At 41.3% G+C, this 23,213-nt stretch overlaps 1 pseudogene across 1 annotated transcript; it reads left to right on the forward strand.

Moving 5' to 3' along the window:
* Nucleotides 1-13,499: 13,499 nt before the first annotated feature.
* LOC311629629 (E3 ubiquitin-protein ligase RNF149-like) lies at nt 13,500-14,604 on the forward strand (annotated as a pseudogene). The gene is made up of 2 exons: nt 13,500-14,025; nt 14,108-14,604. The product of its transcript is annotated as an E3 ubiquitin-protein ligase RNF149-like (transcript).
* The last annotated feature ends 8,609 nt before the right edge of the window (nt 14,605-23,213 follow it).

Below are 23,213 nucleotides of genomic sequence, written 5' to 3' on the forward strand. Positions count from 1 at the left end.
CCGAGCTGGAAGACCTGGTCTGTGAATGGGTTGTTAATAGGAGAGCAAAGGCTTTGGTTGTGAATAGGGCTCAGATTCAAGAATTTGCCCCTGCAATGGCACCACAGTTTGACATAGCCCCTGAAAACTTCAAAGCATCACAACACGGGCTGGATAATTTCCTTCCCCAAAGTGAACTGTCTTTAAGAAGATCTACCACATTAGGCTGGAATATACTCAAGTTATTAAGCGAGCACTTGCATTCAAGTCCTTTATTGATGATGCTGACTTCTCTAAATACAATCTTTCCAACATGATTTCTATGGGTGAAACTGCAGTGTTTATGGGCCAATCATCTCAAACAACAATTGAATAGCGGGGTGCCTCCTTAGTGTACATTCCCTCCACTGCTTACAAAAGTGCACGTGTTTCCTGTATTTTAGCAATTCGTCTGGATGGCACTAAAATCCCACCTTTAATCATTTCTAAGGGCAAGAAGGAAAAGATTGAACGTGTTTTGTGCGTTTTTATTCTTGAAACTGAAAAAGCCTGGGCCATACAAGCAGTTATTAGGAAGTGGGTCGATTTAATGCTGTCGCTTGTTATACAAGGGAGCCAAAGAGGTCTGCTAGTCTGGGATGCAGCCAGCACTCACCATGCTAAAGACATGAAGACATTTCTTCACGAAAGAAAAATAGATCAGAAATGATTCCTGCAGGAATGATGGCCTATCTCCACACTCTTGATATTGCAATAAACAAGCCATTCAAAGACAATTTGTGCATGGAAATTAATGACTACATTGAAAATAGAATGGAGAGAAATCAGCGTGGAAACTTTGTAAAACCTAAACTGCAAGAAGTTGTGACTTGGGTGAAGAATTCATGGGAGAAAACCACTGACAGTTGCATTGCAAATGCACTGCGAGCAGGCTACCTTGACAAGAAGTACTCATTTAAAGACGGTGCTATTGCTAAACATGAGAGATTTGGTCTACTGATTCTGAAAGAAATGGAGTCACAAGAAATTCACCAGGAAATTCAGGAATTGGATTGTTATAATGATCTTCCAGAAGATGATGACATGATTGTCATTGAATAAATGAGTAAATTCTTGATACTGTAGGATTCACAGTTTGTCTGGTTTGTGTTGACAACTACCGTACTACCGTACTGTATGCAGGTAATAAATTTCCTTTATTTTCATTTAACAATAAATGTGTACCATATTCTTCTTCATGGAAAAATAAGACATCCCCTGAAAATAAGACCTAGCGCATCTTTGGGAGCAAAAATTAATATAAGACACTGTCTTATTTTCAGGGAAACAGAGTATTTATTTTTTTAAGAACAAGATACTGATATAGACAATTTATGACTCTAAAAAGAATAAGTATGCATTCTTATATTTTTGGCCATGTTCCTGAATGGGAACCAAAGCCACAGCACTTGAAGTCACCAGTGATGTCTTCTTCAGACCACAATCTTATCTTTCATAAATATAGTAAAGAAATACATTTTCCTCTCTCCATTTAAAAGAGGACTTCAAATGATATGTGCAACATGATAAATAAACATCTAGATTTTCTTATCTAACCTGAATTATTTAAATCCACCGAGAACCCATGTTGTAGATAGAAGAAACAGATGACAGGAGCCACTATTCATTTTATCTACTACAACTGTTGCATCAACTTTCTGTCCTGCTGTAATCTCAAGCTAGTCAGTGGCCTTTCATTCAGTCCCTAAGCTGTCCCAAGAGAAGGAAAACTAAGACTGTGAAAGATACCTGGATAGAACAAACCAAAGTAAATTATAGAGTAAAAAAGATCAATGTGTCCTCACTTTCTAAGAAGTCCATATTGTTATCCTTTTCAGGAAAAGGTGTCAAATAATGGCATTTAGCCATAAGCCATGTGATTAGACCATGCATTGGCTTGATAACACTAACTGCTATAAATCTTTGAATGTTTGCTAAGTCTTAATTTATCCACAAGACAATGGCTAATAATGTCTACATTCAGGGTTACTGTTACAATGAACTCAGATAATGTATGTAAGATACAGCATAGAATGTGACACCAGAATGATGGGTATTATTATTACAAGTATCGCTTGTTATGAAAATATCTAATAGGATATTTTACTATGCTTTCTTTTTTAAATAAAATATTTTTTTTAATTTTTATTTTTTACAGAAAGGGAGAGGGATAGAGTGTCAGAAACATTGATAAGAGAGAAACATCAATCATCTGCCTCCTACACAGCCCCAACTGGGGATGTTCCAGCAACCAAGGTACATGCCCTTGACTGGAATTGCACCTGGGACTCTTGAGTCAGCAGGCCGAAGCTCTATCCACTGAGCCAGACCAGTTAGGGATACTATGCTTTCTTATTGTTGAATACTAGAGGCCAGCCTCCTGCTTGATTTTTTAATTAAAAACAAACAAAAATTAAGCTACAGCCTAAAAGCAAAGCAATACTCAAACATGGGGAAAAAATTGAATCAGTAATGGTGCATCTTTCCAAGAATATTCCCACTTAAATGACATTCAAAAAAAGCACAATGCTCCCATGAACCTGATATATATCAGGGCCTCTGAGGACAGCACTCATATAATTTATAAGGTGGAGAGGAATGTAGAGGGTTAACCATTTAGGCTTATCTTAGAGACTGATAAATTCATGCCTAGTAAATTGGTGTCCTAGGTTACCAGTTAGTTACCAGCACTGGAAACCAAATATCTGCCAATCTTTCCACTAAGGTCAATAGCTTTCCATATTGATCTTAGTGGAAAGTTAATTCCCAGCCTTAATGATCAGCTATGATAAGTTTCTTGTTAGGAAGAGTAGATTCTGAAATCATTTCTTGGAGTGCCTCTGAATACTAACAAAAGCAGAGTTAGGACAGTGACACTTTATTATTAGAATTTTGGGATGTTTTAAATTATGTCATTTATTAATATCATTGCAGGACCATATTTCTGAGTTTTATTCTCATGATTCAAAGCAAGAAAAAAGTCAAGCAGAGAAGGTAGTGTTTACCTGAATAATTGGAGCAGCTTTTTATTTATTCTTTGGTTAAATATATTTATTATTCAGGCAGTTTACTTTTACACATTACATATTTATATAACATTTTAAATGCATATGGTTTTATAACCCTTGTCTAACATACATTGAATGCAGACTATAATTACCAGAAAGTGAAGCAGATCTTAAAAATATTGTAAGAACCTACAGACAATGTCGCCTCTTTTATTTTAGTACTGATAGAACCACTGTGGGATCTGCAGAATGTCATTGCCAAACCATCTGACAAAACAATGATTTCTTTGTCCTTCTCTATGACTCAGTTCCATGGTCTCTTAAATGGGATGTTTAATACCTAGTCAATATCTGCCTGACCGCTAGGCTATTATAAGAAATGAGAAGATTAACTTCTAAGAGTAAAAAGAGTTCTTATGCGTGGTATTTGGTGAGAAAACATTGTACCAATCATGGTGGTCTCTGGAAGGATACCTTCCAAGCTATTCATTTAAAAAAAAAATTTTTTTTTTTTTTGCTTTTTTTTAGAGAGAGGGAGGGATAGAGAATCAGAAACATCGATCAGCTGCCTCCTGCACACTCCCTACTGGGAAATGAGCCTGCGACCCAGGCATGTGCCCTGACCAGGAATCAAACCTGGGACCTTTAAGTCCACCCCCAACGCTCTATCCACTGAGCCAAACTGGCAAACTGGTCAGGGCCCAAGCTATTTAATGCTTTCACCACACAAACCTCCGTTCCCCACTCTACCTCTCCCCGCTCTCCCTCTCCCTCCTCCTCCCCCTCCCCCTCCCTCCCTCCCTCTCTCTCTCTCTCTCTCTCTCTCTCTCTCTCACACACACACACACACACACACAGTGTGATACAGTAAGTTTCATGCTTCCACTCTTGAATTTGAACTGGCACTAGTGACTTGCTTGAGCAACAGAACACAGCAGTAGTGACATTCCAAGACTTCTGAAGGTTGATAGCTATAATTTTAAGCCTCACGGCTTCAGCCCAACTCTTCTGAAACATTTAGTCTTGTGGACTGGCATCCCCCAAAAAACTTGTTGACTGAACCACAGTACCTGATAATATGACCTTATTTGGAAAGAGGGTTGTTGCAGTTGAAATTAAGATGAGGTTTATATTGTATTAGCATAAGCAGTGAATTCAAAGGGTGGTATATCCTTATTATATATCTGGAGAGGTGTTAGGAGAGACAGAGACACACACTAGGGGAAGATGGCCACATGAAGACAGAGCTACAAGCTATGAAATGCAGCTACAAGGGAAGGAATGCTCACTGCCGGACTCTCCAGAGGTAAGAAGAGGCAAGAATGGCTCTTTCCTGGAGCCTTCAGGGGGACCATGGCCCCTCCAACCCTTTGATTTTCCACATCTCTCCTCCAATGCTGTGCGAATAAGCTTCTGTTGTTTTAAACCACGGTTTGTGGAAATTGATTATGTCAGCCCCAGGAAACAAATATAACTGGTCTTGGGACGCAATCTCTGGGAATCAACACTCCACCCAATGAGAATCGCAAGTCTCCTGGACAGATTACAGGTGACACTCATCAACGGCCCCGCTGAGCTGCAGGTAAAGGCAGGATCAACTGCCAGGCGTCCCAGCTGACACAGCAGGTCGTGTGTGAAGAAGTCACAGTGGAAGCTGAAACTGGTGGTTTGGACATGATCTGCCTAACCAACCCCTTGGAATTCCTGGAATTCCTGATCAAACTGAGAAAAATAAACATGCTGCCTCAGCTACTCAGCACGGCCATAATTAAGTGGAACAGAATCTAGTAGCTGAAAGTTGGTTATATAACAACACATGAAATACTAGTATATAGCCTTGGATTTGGAACTGGGTAGCAAGTAGAAACTGGAAGGACTTTGAGGAGTCTGCTGGTGAAGGCTGGATGGACAATGAGGAAACTTACTGGACTCCAGAGAACAGGGAGTCATTGTTACGCAGTGACAAAAAAGTTTGGCAACCCCATTGCCTGCCATTGCATGGAAAATAAAGTTTGCTAACGAACCCTTGGATTTTCCTGGAGAGATTTCTAGACATAATGGATAGCCAACAGGCCCAACAAAACCTCTCTCAAATTTCTGACCAAGAAATTAATCAGGGAAATAAATTATGCTGAAGCCAAGCCACTATGTTTGGGGTCAGAGAAAAGGAAGAATGAAGGCAGAGGAAGAGGGTGTGTGATAAATTAAGGATGGTGCCAAATCCTTGACACTCTTCCAACTGAGGCTGAAACTGAGCCTCAGTACCCTTGAATCTGAACTGGTGCTGCCCAGCATCCGTCACATGCCAAGGAGTAACTGAAACAGGGAAAAAGCTAGTGAGGGCACCAGCGAAGACCCGCTTAAATTGTGAACATTCTGGAGAGAATAAAACATGCGCTGTCCTAGCTGTTTTGGCTCAGTGGAGAGTTGGCCTATGGACAGAGGGAATCCAAGGTTTGATTCTGGTCAAGGGAACACGCCTGGGTTGCAGACTCGATTCCCAATTGGGAAGGATGGAGTGCAAGAGGCAGCCTATTGACTCTTTCTCATCATTGATGTCTGTCTCTCTCTCCTTCCCTCTATGAAATCAATCAAAAAAGAAAAAAACAAAGAAAAACCATGAGCTAAGTCTGCCTTTCGATGCTCACACTTCACTTTAGCATGTCATTTTGTTTAAATATTATATGTACAGCCACAACATGGTCATGAACAAAAAACAGCTATTTTACATGTCTTACCAAAGAATAGCTACCTGTTTAATTCTGAAGGAAAATCTATGTTGTATTTATTGAGAACGGTCATCTTTGTTCCTCATATGGTATCTCCCTATAGAATTTTCAAGAAGGTAACCCCTCTTGCCTTAGGCACTACTTCAGAGCCTCAACTTAACCTGAGATGTTATTCCATTATATCCTCACAAATGGAAAGCATTCACACAAGTAGGGCACTCCTAACAAAAGTGTTTGAGTGTTAGATGCAGAAGACACAATCTAATACTGTGCATTTCTTTACAGAGAACCCTCCTTATTCCACAAAGTATTTAAAGTGGCTCACGAGTGAAGTAGTCAAAACACCATAAAAATAAAAATATGTACAAATACAGAATCAGAGAAAATACGAGAATAAAAGCAACAATTTATGAAGAAATACTCAAACATGCTGTACTGTTATTAAGGTGGACTTTATTCTAAACTGCCAGAGAGCTAAACAGAAATGAAAAATATGTTGCATATTTCTTATTGAAAGTGAGAAGAAAATATTTGTTACAAATGAGAAACAAAGGTATTCCTACCAGAATCCTGAATGTAATATTCTTTAGGGAGTGACCACTAAGGACACCATGATCTCAACATCTCTACTGTGAGCACCTTACACAGAAATACATTCCCTTAATGTTTCTTTAAGCTTTTCTCATTGGATAAGAACACAATTCCAAATCTCAATTCAATCAGAAGTACACACAAGGCCAAGAAAACATGTCCAAAGATGCAGTTCTATTTTTTTCCCTACTCTACTACACTAGGAGCTAGCTATTGAAGGTTAAAGAAACAGAAAAGATTTTTTTTTTTTAAAAAAAGGGTAAAAAGTGTATCTGGAATGTGTGGCCCATAGTATCACAGAGATGGGCCATGATTCCCTTTTCTGAGAGCACATGTGAGGCAAGGAGCCATATATATATATATATATATATATATGTGTGTGTGTGTGTGTGTGTGTGTGTGTGTGTATACTAGAGGCACGATGCATAAAATTCATACAAGGGGTTCAGCCCTCGCAGCCACGGTTTCCTCTGGAAGGTCATTTGGCTGTCTGGTCTCATTAGCATATTACTCTTTATTATAAATTTAAAACATAATGTATAGCCAACAGGCCCAGTGAAACCTCTCTCAATTTTCTATATCTTTCCATTTTTTAATGTCATGTTAGTAATACGTGTAACATCTACAGTAGTTTGTATCACATAAGACAATATTGATGTAGGTACTGACAGATGATTCATCTTGTAAATTGGACATAAATTTATAGTACTGATACAGTACAGTACTATAAACAGATTTTATCTCCCTTATAGTTTTCTTAGTAACATTTTCTTTTATCTAGCTTAGTTTTAAGAATATAGTATGTAATAAAAATTAACACAAAAACATGTGTTCACCTACAGTTTATGTTATTGGTAAGGGTTCTAATCAACACCAGGCTATTACTTACATTTCTAAGGAGTCGAGAGTCCTATGTGGATGTTTGACTGAGCAGGGCTTTGGTGCCCCTGAGCCTGCATTTTGCAAGTGTCTAGTCTAATTCCTTTTGTTCTAGTTTAACTAGCTGCCTAACTTTGGGAAAGAAGGTCCATCTCTCTGTTTCCTGGGTATTTTGGCTAGAATAAACCCTTCATAAAGTCCCTCTCAGATCTAGTAATCTCTGAAACCATGGACTTGGAGTGCATCATAAACTTCTCAGACCTACACTGTGGAGGGCTGCCCTCAGCACCCAGGGGGCGGCAGTGGCATGGAAAGGGGCTGGCGGCAGGCGGCTGAAACAGCACTTCAGCACACAAGTCCTCACAGAAGCCTGCCTTAAAACGTGTCTGTCTTCTTCAAAAAACTGTGAAAATGTTCATGGTAGACAAGTCTCTATTAAAAAAGCAATTCTTACAGATGTTCAAAGATCAGAAGCAAAACATTGTATTAAAAAAAACAAAAACAAACTATCTCCATAAAAAACATTGATCACTAGGCTTAAACAAAAGTAGAAGCCATTCACATTATATATATACTTAACACAAATTTTCCAAAACTTCTGTGGAGCCTATAAATATATTTTAATATATCATTATAAACTGGATGGAAATATAATTCCCCAATAGTGACTGGGATGGAATGAAATGTTGCCTCCTTTGGTGATTTTGTCACCGTTGTTATAATTCCACACCAAATAGAAGCATCCTGTGATGGAAACAGCTTGAACCGGGACAGAGACCGAGCTTTAAGTCAGACTTCTGGGAATTTATGAGAGGAAATCCTGGGCAAGTTTTCAAAACTCGCTAACGCTCAGTGTTAATATAGATATATAGATATAGAATTATCCTGATTTTTATCCATTTTCTATGAAGAACCAATTGTTACAAAAAAATTCAGGACTGATTCCAAAGAACTGACATGTAGCCTTATTCAAATTCAAAAGAGTTTTAATAGGAGACACTGATATACACAGGCAAAGCAAGGTCATAAACTCCCAAGGCAGAGAGTTAAACAATCACAGAGGGTTAAGCAGAGAGTCCAACATTTCCCAGTGGCCTTTACTGCTGGAGCCATATTACACTTCTGAGTTAGTTCCCGCACACTACATCCCAGATGGAATACAGGTCCTTCCATTCTACGCGCCAATCTTCCGCAAATTCCCTCGGACCCTTCACACCATAATGGTTTGGAGTCAGAGGGCATGTTAAGAGTATACTCCATAGGTTCCCCAACATAATTAACAAACAAACAGTAATAATAATGCCCAACAGAGCCCCCTTCCAAGGTAGCTATAAAGACTGAAACCAAGTAGACAGAGGATCAATTCCTAACTGCTGAAGAGCCGAGATGTGGTTAGTCCATGTGAGTCCCTCACAGGAGCAGAAGAGGGCATTTCTCCGCAGACCCAGCAGTGGCTCTCATTTTTGTGTGCCACCAAGGTGAGAGCACAGGCAGGGAACAGGTTACCTTGCAGACTGTGGCCAGAAAGACATAGAAGTTACAGGCATGAACAATGGCAGGTCATAAGGCTACTTTGTCATCTATACCAAGCACCATGGCTGGGAGTGGTTTCTGCCCTGGCTTATACCACCACACTGAGCTCCCAGCAGGGGATGGGGCAAGTGGGGACACTAATATAAGGGGAGAAATGATAATACTCCAAATTGCCGTGAGGGTGTGCCCTTAGCTAACGAGGGGTGTTGGAAGCAACCAAGGAGTTATGTGTGATTAAGATTTTTGTCCCTCCAGGGGTAGGCTCCAATGAGCCCAAACCACCTGGGGGGACATGCCAGACCCAAGGTACTCATAGGTGACTGGTCCCTGGCCCTAGTTCATATGGAGCCATCAACAATAAGGCACTATGTGGCCCAGTGGTCACAGTTCATTCAGCAGTCCAGCTCTCCAGCAGAATCCTTGCTGTCAAAGGTCTGCTGGTTAAAAGATGGTTTGTACTAGGCCATGCTTGTCTGACTTAGCTGTTGAGGTCCATCACAGCTTCTGGAAACCTGTGTGTCCACCACTTTAAAGAGTGGGTTTCTCTTCACAGAGTCTGTCTCAACAGTCCATTCATGCTCTCAATCAATCCAGTGGCGTTAGAATTACGGGGCAGATGGAAGTGCCACATTATATTGTTCTCGTTGGCCCATTCCTGCACCTAGTGACCAGAGAAATGAGTCCCTCAGGCCATCTGTATGTAGCACCCAGTTGCCGAAGCCCCTGTATGGTAGCCTGCTGATTTGCTATCTTACTAGGAGATGCTAGCAATAGGTCAGTGGCAGTACCAATGTACGTTAACATGTATCTGCACTTCTGAGATGGTGGTGAGGATCTGATGTAGACTACCTGCCACCTCATGGCTGGTGGCCTTGCCGTCTGTCCAAGATGCCATGGCAATTGTCTCTTGCATTCAAGGGAACAAGGGGTACACTCTTGGTATACCTCCTTAATAGGCATGGGTAAGGTACATACCCACTCCTTAGACAATTTCCCAAAGAGTGTGTACCATCTTGTGTTCAGTCTATGTAGCCAGTGGGCTACTTCTTGAAGGTCACTGCTTTCCTCTATGTATCAGACCTGGTCAGCTCCTGATTTCCTGAAGGGGATGCATCACTGTGGGCTGGTTCATGGTTCACTGTGACCTCCAAGATCTCATTCCATATTTCAGCTCCCATCATGGGTGGTGCTGAATTTCCCAGTTGTCCTTTTTTCATTGTCCTATCCACCAAGTGAGGCCTCTGTAGGCAGCCCAGCTGTCAGTCACCGGAGCAACAGGGCCCCATTCATGCATTAGTACCATCCAAGCTGCTTGCAGATCTGCCCAGGGACTGCTTTGCTGGCTTTCTCCATCCAGCCATGTAGTGTCTGCACTCAGCTGCATGGCCATTGCAGTCCAGCGGGCTGGGTTGCCCTTAGTGGGCCCATCAGTGTACCAGGCACTCACAGGGACTGATGCCTGACCTTCTTTAATATGCAACTCTAAAGGTGGGTGTGTCTGTCCACAAACCTGTGTCAGTGTCCGCGGGCATTTCACTAATATACGTGTCTGGGCCCAAAATGACATGCGGTTCAGCACTACTGAACGGGTCAATAGAGCACATCGCTGCTGCAGGGTAGTGGACTGAGCCACTCGACTGGGGTTTGGCAAATTCCCAGATCCATCTAGCAATGGGATATTGTGTCCTTAGTGTCTCTGGCAAGGCATTTGTGATGCTCTGCAGACAAAGGTATGCTGCCAGCAGTTGCTTCTCCATAGCACCCAACCTCTGTTCAGTTTCCTCCCACAAGCGGGACCAGAAACCTAGGAGCACCTTCCTCCCATCCTGCTTTTGCCACAAGCTCCACCCAAAGCCCTCTGGGTATACCGAAACATCTAATTCACAGGGGTTGGTTGCATCCACTACCCCCAATTATTGTTTAAATGCCACCTTTGCACTTGTCAAAGCATCAGTGTGCTCTTGTCTCTGATCTCAATTGCTTTCTTTACATCCCACACATAACAGCTGAGCTACATGGGGAATAAAAGAGAATAAAAGGCCTTTGATATCCCAAGAATGGAGCAAATGTTTGCAATTGTATCGGTTGATTCTGGCACAGAATAATTCTGAATCTTGAGCAGCACAGCAGCAGGAATGACTGTACTCTTGCCGGACCAGACAAGTCCCCAGAATCTGACAGAGGATCCAGGCCCTTGTACATTTTTTTTTGTTTACAACCCATCCCTGTCCTTCTAAGTGCTCCAGCAGATGCTCTGACACCTTAAATAGAATAACAAGGTCATGACCAGTTAGCATGTTATCAATCATAATGACATAATGCCACCACCTCCCCACCTTTCCACATAGATATATCTTTTCTACTAAACCATGGCACATGGTGGGGCTATGGAGATAGCCCTGTTGTAGCTCCTAAGACGTCCAGTGTTCTCCACTCCAGTGGAAGGCAAACTGGTCTTGGCTTTGAGGGTCTATGGGAATACTGAAGAAGGCATTAGCAAGATATAATAGAGAATGGTATGTTCCCAGAGACTCACTGACTTTATTCAATAATTGGACAATATAAGGAAGAGCTGCGTGGGTTTGAAGGACTACTTTATTAAGCTCCCAGTAGTCCAGTCACCTGCTAAGATCCGTCTGGTTTATGGACTAGCCAGACAGGGCTGTTAAAAGCACCAAGAATCCTGAAACACCAACCAGAAAGAATATATGCACCCCTATGTTCATAGCAGCATAATTTACAATAGCTAAAATCTGAAAACAGTACATTAGTAGATGAGTGCATAAAAAAGATGTGGTACATTTACACAATTGAATACTATGCAGCTGTATAAAAGGATCTCTTACCCTTTGAGACAGCATGGAGGGACCTGGAGAGCATTATGCTAAGTGAAATAAGCCAGTCAGATAAAGACAAGTATCACATAATCTCACTTATATGTGGAACCTAATGAACAAAATAAACTGATGAACAAAAGTAGTGTCAGAGTCATAGAAGCATTGAAGACACTGAGAGATCTCTGATGGAAGGTGGGGGTGGCAGCAAGAGATTAAACAAAGAACTTATATTCATACTAGAGGCCCAGTGTGTGAAATTCATGCACTAGTAGGGTCCCTAGGCCTGGCCAGTGATCAGAGCTGATATGTGGGGTGAATGGCGGGGAGATGGGGGGGAGGGGTCCTGCTGGCACCCACCTAGGCTAGCCTGGAGCCTGCAGGCTGGGGGCAACTCCTGGATTAAGCATCTGACACATGATGGTCAGTGCATGTCATAGCAACCAGTTGTTCCACTGGTCATTCTGCTGTTAAGGTTGAATTGTATACTAGGCTTTTATTATATAGGACTGGAGGCCCAATGCACAAAGATTTTTGCAAAAATGGGCTTTCCTTCTCCTGGTTGCCAGCATTGCTTTTGCTCCAGTCAGATCCACCTTTTCATTCTGTCCCAGAGCCACCTTTCTGCCTGGAGCAGCTGGGGTGGTGTGGAATGCCAGTGTCATTGCCATGGTGACGACGCAAGTGTCTGGCCCTGACCCTGGCTGCCTGTGTATGCAAATTAACCCTCCATCTTTGTTGGGTTGATTTGCTTACTCTCTCCTGATTGGCTGGTGGGCAACATGAAGGGAAGGTCAATTTGCATCTTATTTTTTTATTAGTGTAGATATGTATAACCTATGGACACAGATAATAATGGGGTGAAAGCTTAGGTTGGAGGGGACCAATAGGGAGAAAAAGGGGATATCTGTAATACTTTCAATAATAAAGATAAATTATAAAAAAGGGCTATGAATTGGATGGATTCTGCCCACTCTTTATGGCTCTCTAATTTCTGCAAGCCCCCCAAGTAAATGATACTGTCTCACCAATGTGGCCCTTCTCCCTGCAGGGAACTCCACAGTGTCCATTTCACCTTTTACCTAAGCATGGGCTTCATTCCTCAAAGCCACAAACAACAGAACCCTCCTACTGTTGTGGGTATTTGACCTAACTGAGCTGGGATGTAGATGTCCAATTTATATTCAGGTAGGGTGAGGATGAACACTTGACAGACCCTCAGGGCAACTGGACAATCTGCATGCAGAGCAACTGGCTTCCCCTTTACAGAACCGCCCCCATAGCCATCTATAGCAGGAACAGGCCATAAACTTTCGGACATTACCATAGGTCAGTGTAGCAAGCTCCTCAGCATGCTCTGTACCTACCAGAGCCAAGACCTGTTGTTTATTTCGTAGTGTCCACTGGTCCCCTGGTGCTGCCCTTACAGTGGAGTTGAGGAGCCATAGACCACTTCCTTAGCTAAGCTGCTCAGGGTCCTCCCATATAGGGGTCCTTTCCTATGAGGCAGCTTCTAAAATTGCTGTTCAGGCTTGAGTTTTTGCTACATGCATGCAAAAACAACATGCACGTAGCCTCATTTGAATTCGTAAGAGTTTTAATAGGAGAAACTTACCCATACGGGCAAAGCAGCTGCCTGCTGCCAGTGGTGGCAAGCAGGGAAGAAATCCAACCCCTCCCAGGAGGGGTCTCTTTCTCACAGGGGGTTAATAAAACCATGTGGTGGGTAGTCACATAGATCACCAGAAAGAAGAATGCATTCCTAAGTTAACAGATAACAGCAGGCAGTTAACCACTCTATACCTTCTTTAATCTTCTTCCTGGGGCCTGACATTTATCTTTGGGCAGCATTCTGACTTACTGGATAGTTAGCCAAATCTGGTACTCAGCCAGGGGGAGCCTTGAATATGGGGGCTAGCAGATGCAGCATCTCAGGGAGTGGCCGCTTCAGCAACAGCTCCAAGGAGGGTGTGCTGGGCCAGGTGGGCTTCCCGCGCCAGGGACGACCCTGAGGGTTGCATGTTCCACAAGTACTTTGTGGTGTCCTCCAAGGGCGGCTGGGGAGCCGCGCCCTGGGTCGCCCTGGTTGCACTTCGGGGCTCACCTTCAAGCACAAGGTGTTGGTGGGGACACAGAGGAACACCTCAGCCAGCCACGGTGACCTATAATGAGGAGCACTACAGGAACCTCACCAAGCCCATGACACAAGCAGGAACAGGAAATATAGATCATTATGGATACCTACTCAAAAGGCAAATAAATTTTGGATGTGGTACAAAAAAAATTCAAGTCAAAATGACCAAAGGGGTTGGAACCCGCCATGTCTAGGAGTTCATCATTGGCCAGTGGCCAGTCAGGGGTCTTCATGGCCATTGCCTTCATCACCATGATGATCATCTCATTAACATGGCATATATATATATATATATATATATATATATATATATATATATAGAGAGAGAGAGAGAGAGAGAGAGAGAGAGAGAGAGAGATTGAGAGAGATTGAGAGTGTTAGTTTCCTTTATACTGGCACACAGTTCAGAAGTCAGAGCCATAGAAAAGAAACCAAGAAAGTTATTGGTCAGCTTCTGCTTCATACTATAAAGCATGGAGAAAAGGGAATCAATATTGTGCATTGTGCATTGAGAATTTTAAGGTGAAGGATGTTATCAGAATCCTGCCATGCAAGCACATTTTTCATAGAATGTGCATTGACCCATGGCTTTCTGATCACCACACATGTCCAATGTATAAGCACTGTGTCATAAAAGCCCTGGGATACTGGGGAGAGCTTTAGGATGCTCAGGAGGTGCTATGGCTGCAAGTGTGAGTATTACAGTTTACAACAAAGACAAGAGTGTTGGGAGTCCCTCCCCATCACCCTCCACCAGTGACCCCATGCCACAGTGCAGTGGACATCTTAAAGAAGATTCAGGGGAAAACACAGCCTTACTGGAGACTGGCAGGAGCGACCCTCAGGATGGAGGACCTGTCTACTTGCTCAGCCATTGACAGCAGCCCAGGTGGAGCTCTGAATTAAAGGACATTTTAATTTCTTTTTTACTTTAACACGTAGGTAATATATTTAAAAACAGTGTACCTTATATTCTTAAAGATACTTGTCGATTACTGTTCATATATTTATTTACTGAAGTATATCACCTACACTAATAAAAGAGAAACATGCAAATTAACCATCCCTACACTAAGCCCACCAGCCAATCAGGAGCGAGTATGCAAATAAACCCAACAAAGATGGCAGTTAAAGATGGCATATACAGGTATGGCATGGAGTGAAATCTGAAGACAGCATAGAAGGAAGCCAAGCACTAAGAACGGAGTGGAAGCTGCAGAGAAAGGAGCGGAGGCAGCAGAGACAGGAGGGAGCAAGACAGAGGAGAAGCCCTATTGGCCACAGGAAGCCCTATTCTTGCAGGAATCTTCCTACAAGGAATCTCTAGTCTATATTAATAAAAGGGTAAAATACTAATTAGATCAGATGTCTTTTAGATATCCTTCCAGACAAAGCTTGTGAGGGCCGAGGGCTAGTGGAACAGTAAAGAGGGTGGCATGGTGCTGGTCTGTGAGGTCCCGGACCCAGTGCTACCCCTTCCACAGAGGCATCCACAGAGGCGTGGCATGGGCCCGGTCCTGGGGCAAGGCCTCTGCAGAGCCTGGACGGTGTAGGACCTGCTGTGCCTCAATCTCCCACAGCCCCTCCCCCATCTGGCCTGGCCCCAGATTGCTCCCCACCTACCAGTGGGAAGGGTCAGTGCTAAAAAGTGAGGGCCAAGAGCTGGCAATGGCAGCAGCAAGCAGTGTGATGGGGACAGCACCTTCCTCTGATTGCCTCTGGCAGAGGAAGACCAGACTGCAGATTACACCTGCTCTAAGCCATTAGTAGGATATCCTCTAAGCGCTCCTGGACTGTGAGGGGGGGCAGGCCGGGCTGAGCGGACCAGTCCTCTAGTCCCATATAATAAAAGGTCAGAGAACATAACAGCATAATGACCATAATGACCATTAAGCCAGAATTACCATGGCAACTCGCTGGGCTGGCCCTGCCCCCAAGCAAGCAGTTAGGGGTGATCAGGCAGGCAGAGGGGTTAGGGGCATTCTGGCAGGCAGGCAGCGGCGGGTAGGGGAGACCAAGCAGGCAGGCAGCGATTAGGGGCAATCAGGCAGGCAGGCAGGCAGGTGAGTGGTTAGGAACCAGTGGTCCCGGATTGTGAGAGGGATGTCCAACTGCCGGTTTAGGAGGTTTAGGCCTGATCCTGCAGGGGTCCCAAATTGGATAGGATGCAGGCCACATGCACAAATTTTGTGTGTATCAAGCCTCTAGTTTACAATAAATATGTCGTTTAGATTGTTTATGAGGAGATGGCTAAGAAGGCATGCTGGTGTCAAGTGTTTCTAAGTACTAGACAAGCACCTATGGTATGCATGAATGAAGTCAATTCCAGCTCTCAAGGGTGGTTTTAGACTAAGCACAGTGAATTTAGACTAGTTGAAGTGGAATTGTGTAATTAAATCCCATAAATTCACCACATCAGTTTTCCCTGGAAGAAAGGCATTTTTGGAACATTATACTTGTAAAGGAAATGAGAGGGACCTACACCTTGGTATTATATAGAGAGATTTCTAAACCTGAGAATCTTTTTCATTGTTGTATCACCCAATTTCCTGTGACACTTTGATGGGGAAGTTTGCCCATTTTTTCCCCCAACAATTAAAATTTCTCAGAATCTGTATTTCTGTGAATATTGAGTTCCCTGTTGCCAGCGGAAAATCAAGTATACAGCGGTTGGTATTGTTTGTAAATGATAAATACAATATATTGGTTCCAACGACAATTGGACATTTAAAATTGTAAAGTTGAAAGGTGGAGAATTTTTTATTCTTGTAGCAAAATAAAACAATTAACCAGTTTCCTGAATACGTAAAAGAAACCAGTAAGATTGATGAGTTTAGGGGAGAACAAGATAAATCAGGACAAGGTTGGAAATTGAATGACTTGTCACTTTCCATCCATTTATATATTTTGATTTATGTGCTATGTGAATTTTTTGCTAAAAGCAAATGGTCACTAAAACAAAATCTTTAAATTCCTCTTATCAGGGTTAGGATACAAAGAATGTGAACATGAAATTGTGTAAAGCTTGGTTATCATGCAGAAATAAAGCTTATACAATTGGTGTGGTCATTTTGAGTCAATACCTACAAAGACAAATCCCAGGTAATACAGATTATGACTCAAACAGTATATATTATGACTTCTAAAATATGGAATTTCTACCAAACAATTCCCTCACTTCACTCCAAAACACATAAAAGTGCACGCGCGCGCGCGCGCACACACACACACACACACACACACACACACAAAGAGACAATTTTACAGAGTCTCAGCTCATGAACAAGATTTAAAGGTTACTATCTGGTTTAATTCTGTGTATCAAAGGATTTTTAAACTGTGTTCTATGTTGCTATAAAGATGACTTAGGGTATAAAAAGGTAGCCACTTGGATAGCACAAACTTAAACTAGAGCAGCTCTGTTTTATGTAATCAGTGTTCATAAAAAGTTTTTGTCTGAAGAAATGATTCTAAAAAATGTTTCAAGTCCGCTGATGTGAGAATCTCCTCTGTAACATGCTGGAAAGAACAATCTAAGTGCTGCAGAAGGACTGAAAGTGCTAGGAATTCTCCACCTCATTATGTGCTTGAATAGCTCAACTTTTAGAAAGTTTCTCTTGCAGTAAGCCAAACCTTGCCTCCCTGTAACTTTGATCAATTGGTTCATATTGTTGCTTTGGGCTATTTAATTGCTAGTAGAGATTTTAGATGCCTCCCTGAAGGCAGAAGACTTAATGTTTTGTAACTACTATTGATCATGGGCCAGCTTTGGCCTATAGCTGGGCAGCTAGATAATTTATTTCTCTTTGAGGTTCTCTGATATATTTCTGGGTTACATTTCTGTTTTACTTCTGGAAGCTTTCTATTCTTTATGTGTAGAAATTTGAACACAATACCTTTTTAGGGAAAGGAAGTCTATGAGCAAACGTTTTTTACAGATACTAAATAGCCATTAATTATTAAATGTGTGGGTGAGAATGCACAGATACATATGGATAGCTCAAATGAAAGCCTGGGGCAATTAAGATTAAATATGAAAATATTTGTAACAGTAATATTAGAAAATTAAGTGATGGAGCAGGCTGCTAAGAAAGGATGCATAATTACTGCCACTGGAGGTATGCACAGTAGAAATAGCCACCTGTTGGAAAATGACAGTTTGGAGCTAATTATATCTTCTGGTTATTATCTGTGGATATTTATCCACACTACCCTCTTCGGGTTACTTGAAATTTTAATGGTTTTTAAGAGGTCACTTTCACCCTGGCCAGTGTTCCCAGTGGTTAGAGCACTGGCCCACGCACTGAAAGGTCTCAAGTTTGCTCAAGGGCACATATTTGGCATGCAGGTTTGATCTCTAACCCTGATTGATACCTAATTGCTCAACTGCCAGCCAGTTTACCCCTAACTTCCCTCCACTGCAGACCTGGTCACCCATAATTGCCCTCCCCTGCAGGCCTGTGTACCCCCCAACTTCCCTTCCCTGCAGGCCCAGTTGCCCCCAACTTCCCTCATCTGCCGGCTTGGTCACCTCTAACTGCCCTCCCCTGCAGGATTGATCACCCCCAACTGCCCCGCCCTGCTGGCCATTTTGTGGTGGTCATCTTGTGTCACATGGGGGCAGCCATCTTGTATGTTGGAGTAATGGTCAATTTATATATTATTCTTTTATTAAATAGGATAGAGGTCTGGTGCATGGGTGGGGCCAGCTGGTTTGCCCTAAAGGGTGTCCCAGATCAGGATGGGGGTTCCCTTGAGGTGTGGGGTGGCTTGGGCAAGGGGCCTGTGGTGGTTTGCAGGCTGGCCATGCCCTGGTGACCCAAGCATAGTCCCTGGTGTCTGGGATTTATTTATTTACTATAATTAAAACTGTGTAGCCTTGAGTGGAGCCACGCCTGCTGCTTGCTCTGTAGCTGCAGGCTTCTTGGTTAGGTTAATTTGCATACTTGCTCCTGATTGGCTGTTAAGTGATGGTTAATTTCCATATCGCTCTTTTATTAAATAGGATTTATTTCTACATCTTTTAATTTTTTTATTTCCTTTTTTAATATATTTTGTGTTTGTTTGTTTGCTTGTACAGAGAGGAAGAGAGAGAGATAGAGAGTCAGAAACATTGATCAGCTGCCTCCAGCACACCTCCTACTGGGGATGTGCCTGCAACCAAGGTACATTCCCTTGACCAGAATCAAACCTGGGACCTTTCAGTCCACAGGCCAATGTTCTATCCACTAAGCAGTTTCAACTAAAAATTTTTTTCTTTAATGAGAATGTTTTATTATTAAAACAAAATTCAGTTTATTTAAAAAGGCCTATCCTTTTAAGATTTTATTATATTTTAATATATTAATAATAATATATTTTAGGGCAAACCAGCTGGCCCCACCCATGCACCAGACCTCTATCCTATTTAATAAAAGAATAATATATAAATTGACCATTACTCCAACACACAAGATGGCTGCCCCCATGTGACACTTCTGAAAGTAAGTTGCCATCACAAAAAGTGATGTGGCTAGAGAGGGTATCATTTCTTTGAAAAGTTAACAAAAGCATATTTTGGATTCCTTTGAATCCCATTATGGGGACTGCCTTTACTTGCAACAGCTGCCATGATGCTAATTTTTATTATCATAGAATCAGTGGGACTGAAATAGTCTTTTTTTTTATTTAATGAATTTCAGGTTCCTGAAGAATAATAGTTTTCCCCCAAAATAGCAAGTGGTCAAATTGAGTGCATTCTTTTTTCTCTATATTTGTAAAGATTACTTGGAGTATATGTTTTCCTAAGCAAATCCAGTGTCTTCTACTAGGTTTTGACTGATACTAGTTTGGAGTTATAGGGAGTACTTTTACAAGTATTACTTATGATATTATGCTTATAAATTGATATAGTCTTGATTTTTTTTAATGGTGGCCTTTTTGTACTGAGTAAATCACCAAGCTCAACATGTCAAAGGAGAAATTCGATTTCTGACCAGTAGAAAGTGTAGCTGCATCCACAGTTTCTCTAGCACACAGCCCTGCTTATTTAACACAATTTACACATACTTATATTTTAAAAACTGTTTTCACATGAGTTATATACAAAAATTACATTTGCTCCACAGGCATTTAATATATTACTGGGTGATTATTGATTTTTTTTCAACGTCTTTCAAAACCTTGATATTTTAAAAAGGAATTGTCGCCCTCAGCATCTCTTTCCCTAACTGAGAAGAAATAATTTTATCATGTGCAATGGGCTCAGACAGCAGGCAAACCCTTCAGACTGATCACATTCTCAAGATTCCCTGGGGTTAATTAAAAATGGATACTGCAACATTATACAGAAAACTGTAAGCTTGCTTTCCTGGAATTGAGGAGAAATAAATAATGAATTTCCCCACTTTTTTCTAGTACTTTGCAGAAATCCTAAAAGAAGATTATGGAATCAGTTCTTCCTAGAAGAAAATAGTGCTTAACTTTTCTAAAAATCGTTAGATTCTGATCTTTCAAGGTTATCACTTAATTTATATAAGACACACACACACAAACACACACAGACCCTGAATTAAATATTCTATTGATATGCTTTAGAAGGAGGGAAGATTAAGCTAAGTATTTTGAGATTCAGACCGACCATTCCATGGTTTCTAATCATTGCAAACCTGATGTTTTAAATCATTAAGCCATTCCCTCTGGCTTACCAGGGGAATATATTTCCATATAGTTTGCTGTGATATATTGAGAGAGATAAGAATTAGAATTCATTTGCCATTTAATTTTTCACTCCAAGTGACTTAAAAAGGTTAGCTAATGCCCACACTTCTCCTATTTTCAGAATATTTTCATTTCATCTATCAGAAACCCTTGTGTCACAGTAATTTATTTGACTAGACTTAAGATTTTAGCATCATGGTTACATTTATTTGAATGAATCCAGATTTCTATCTGATTTTAACAAAGCATGGATGAAACAAAAAATGGTTATCTTTAAAAACTCTAATTTATCATGAAGTAAAATCTTGTATTTTTCCTTTCATTGAACAGCTCTCAAAATATTACAGGTGTGAATTAAAAAAATTATTGATTTCAGAGAGGAAGGGAGAGATAGAAACATCTATGGTGAGAGAAAATCGTGGATTAGTTGCCTCCTGAGGGTCCCCGACTGGGGATGGAGCTCACCACCCGGGCCTGTGCCCTTGACTGGAATTGAACCTGGGACCTTTCTGTCCACAGGCCAATGCTCTATCCACTGAGCCAAGCTGGTTAGGACCACAGGTGTCCATTTTTTATGTTAATATCAACTTACTTTTTAAACTTCTTCTAAGTTATTGAGGTAACTCTGATCAAAAACAAATTTTCTTTCATGATGTTTTCATTTCATTTATTGAATTTTCTGATAACATTATATAAGTCTTCTTCCTCCCTACCTATTCCCATTTTCCAACCTGTGAAACTATAGAGCCACCAAAAGGGGGAGAAAAAAACAGAAACCAAAAGATAATTAAAAATCTAAGGGAAAGCTGAGGTACACAAACTCCAAAAGCAGAATCTGGGGAAATTTCCAAATCAAGTAGGACAGAAAGCAGGGTCTTGAGACAGGAACCTGGTTCTATCTGAGGGCAGAGAGGGCTTTCTGAACCTTACCAAACTCGTAACCTGATGGATTCTAAAGCAAAGGGTAGAAGAAACATTATGCTGTATTTCCTTCATATCCTAGAACTTAGGATATATCTGATACAGAGCATGTTCTCAATATATATGTGTGGAAATAAAAAAAGAATAAATGAGTAAATAAACAAATGAAAGTCGCCAACTCAAAGTAATTTAAAAGGGCTTTCTAGATCCTAAAGTCAAATCAGGATCTCCCTGATTTCCTTTTATCAAAGATTTCCCTGCTCAAGTTCTAATGAAGTAATGGCAGAAGAGGTAAAACATTCCATGTGGCATACAACCAAAGATTTTAGCTTTAAGGATGTGAATGAAAGTACTAGAAACATTTGAGTGTGTCTTGATGTGTCACACACAGACCTACTACTCAAAGAATCCGATTCATGATTTAGTGATAGGAAACAGAAATCTACATCTTTGACAAATACCTCAAGTGATTTGGGTTCAGGTGGTTTTGGAATATCATTTTTAAGAACAATGACCCTCAAGAAATGTTGAGTGAATGAAAAAAACTTGATAAGCACTGGCCCTCCTTAGACTCTACTGCTTTGGCTTGATCAGGGATAAGCCAACTGAAGTTATTGGGGATAGGCTCTCAACTGCAAGATAAAATGGCAACATCAACAATTCATTAAGTGCTTACCAGTCCCATTCACTATGTGCCCCATGGAAAATAGCCTGTACAATAACCCCAAACTACCTTGTACAATGACCAACTGTCTTGTAATTCCCTCACCTGTCATATTAGTCCCCTATTTGACCTCCTGGCTCTGCTAAATATTTGCTCAGGGAAATGAAGAGAAATTAAGAGCACCAGGCCCTTGGAGAATTCCTGAGCTTTGTCTCCACCTCACCTCTCCATTTAGTAAAACACAAAACTGAAATAAAACAAAATAAAAATTTAAAACTTCGTCCAATTTTCCTTAAAACAGTCTAATTCTTACCATAAAAGAAAATGTAGAAAATGCAATAATCTCATTTATGCTTATTTTTACTGTTCTTGGCATGCAAAATAATAGGGGGAGGGGGTGGCACCACCCAGAGATCATAGTCCTCTCCCTCCACTCATTAAGGCTCATCGTTTGGAAAAAATTTCAGCTGACAAATGTTGGTAGGTATTTTCCTTCTATATTCTTAAGAGACATAGAATCTGTATTCTCAGCTACTGTCTTAAACCAGCCAATTTATATCTGAGTCCCTCAGGAATGAATTACACGAATATTTCCAAGGGTAAAGAAGGTGCATGTCACCTCTCAGTGTGCAGGCAATTGCACATGAAATACTTCTGTGGCTTGTTGCTGAAAAGTCACACCTCTGCTCCACAGATGGGCTTAATTTTAACCATTTTTCAACCTGTTAATATATTTCCCTATTTTAAATTCCTGCTTAGTGTAAAGTTTCCCCATTGAGCACCTGATTTAATTTTGTCTGCTTGGATGCCCTTTAGGTAAAGGACACCATTCAGTATTGGAATTAGAAGCATTCTATTCATTTTCCCCCTGCAGCCAGGAAAAGAGAAGAGCGCAGAGAGGCAGAGACCCAAACAACTCTAGATGCAGCAATTCTCCAGCCGCTGAGCAATGAGGTTTCATACACTGCTGGAGGACCCATTCATCTTAATCCATCTGGAAAGAGGGCTACGTGCAATATTTCACAATCTAAGTACTTTCTGACAAATCTATTAATTATGCACTCAAACAAATTATTTGCTGCCTGTGGAGAATTGCTACTAGATTTTCTCTTGTGCCAGAAACCATGATCTCTTTTCTGCTTTTAACTCGTTGCTGTCATTGGCTCAGTCATATCAGTCCCCTATTTTAACTGTCCATCATTT

Source organism: Pipistrellus hanaki (genome assembly GCF_964339955.1).
Source record: "Pipistrellus hanaki genome assembly, chromosome: 11".
NCBI lineage: Eukaryota > Metazoa > Chordata > Mammalia > Chiroptera > Vespertilionidae > Pipistrellus > Pipistrellus hanaki.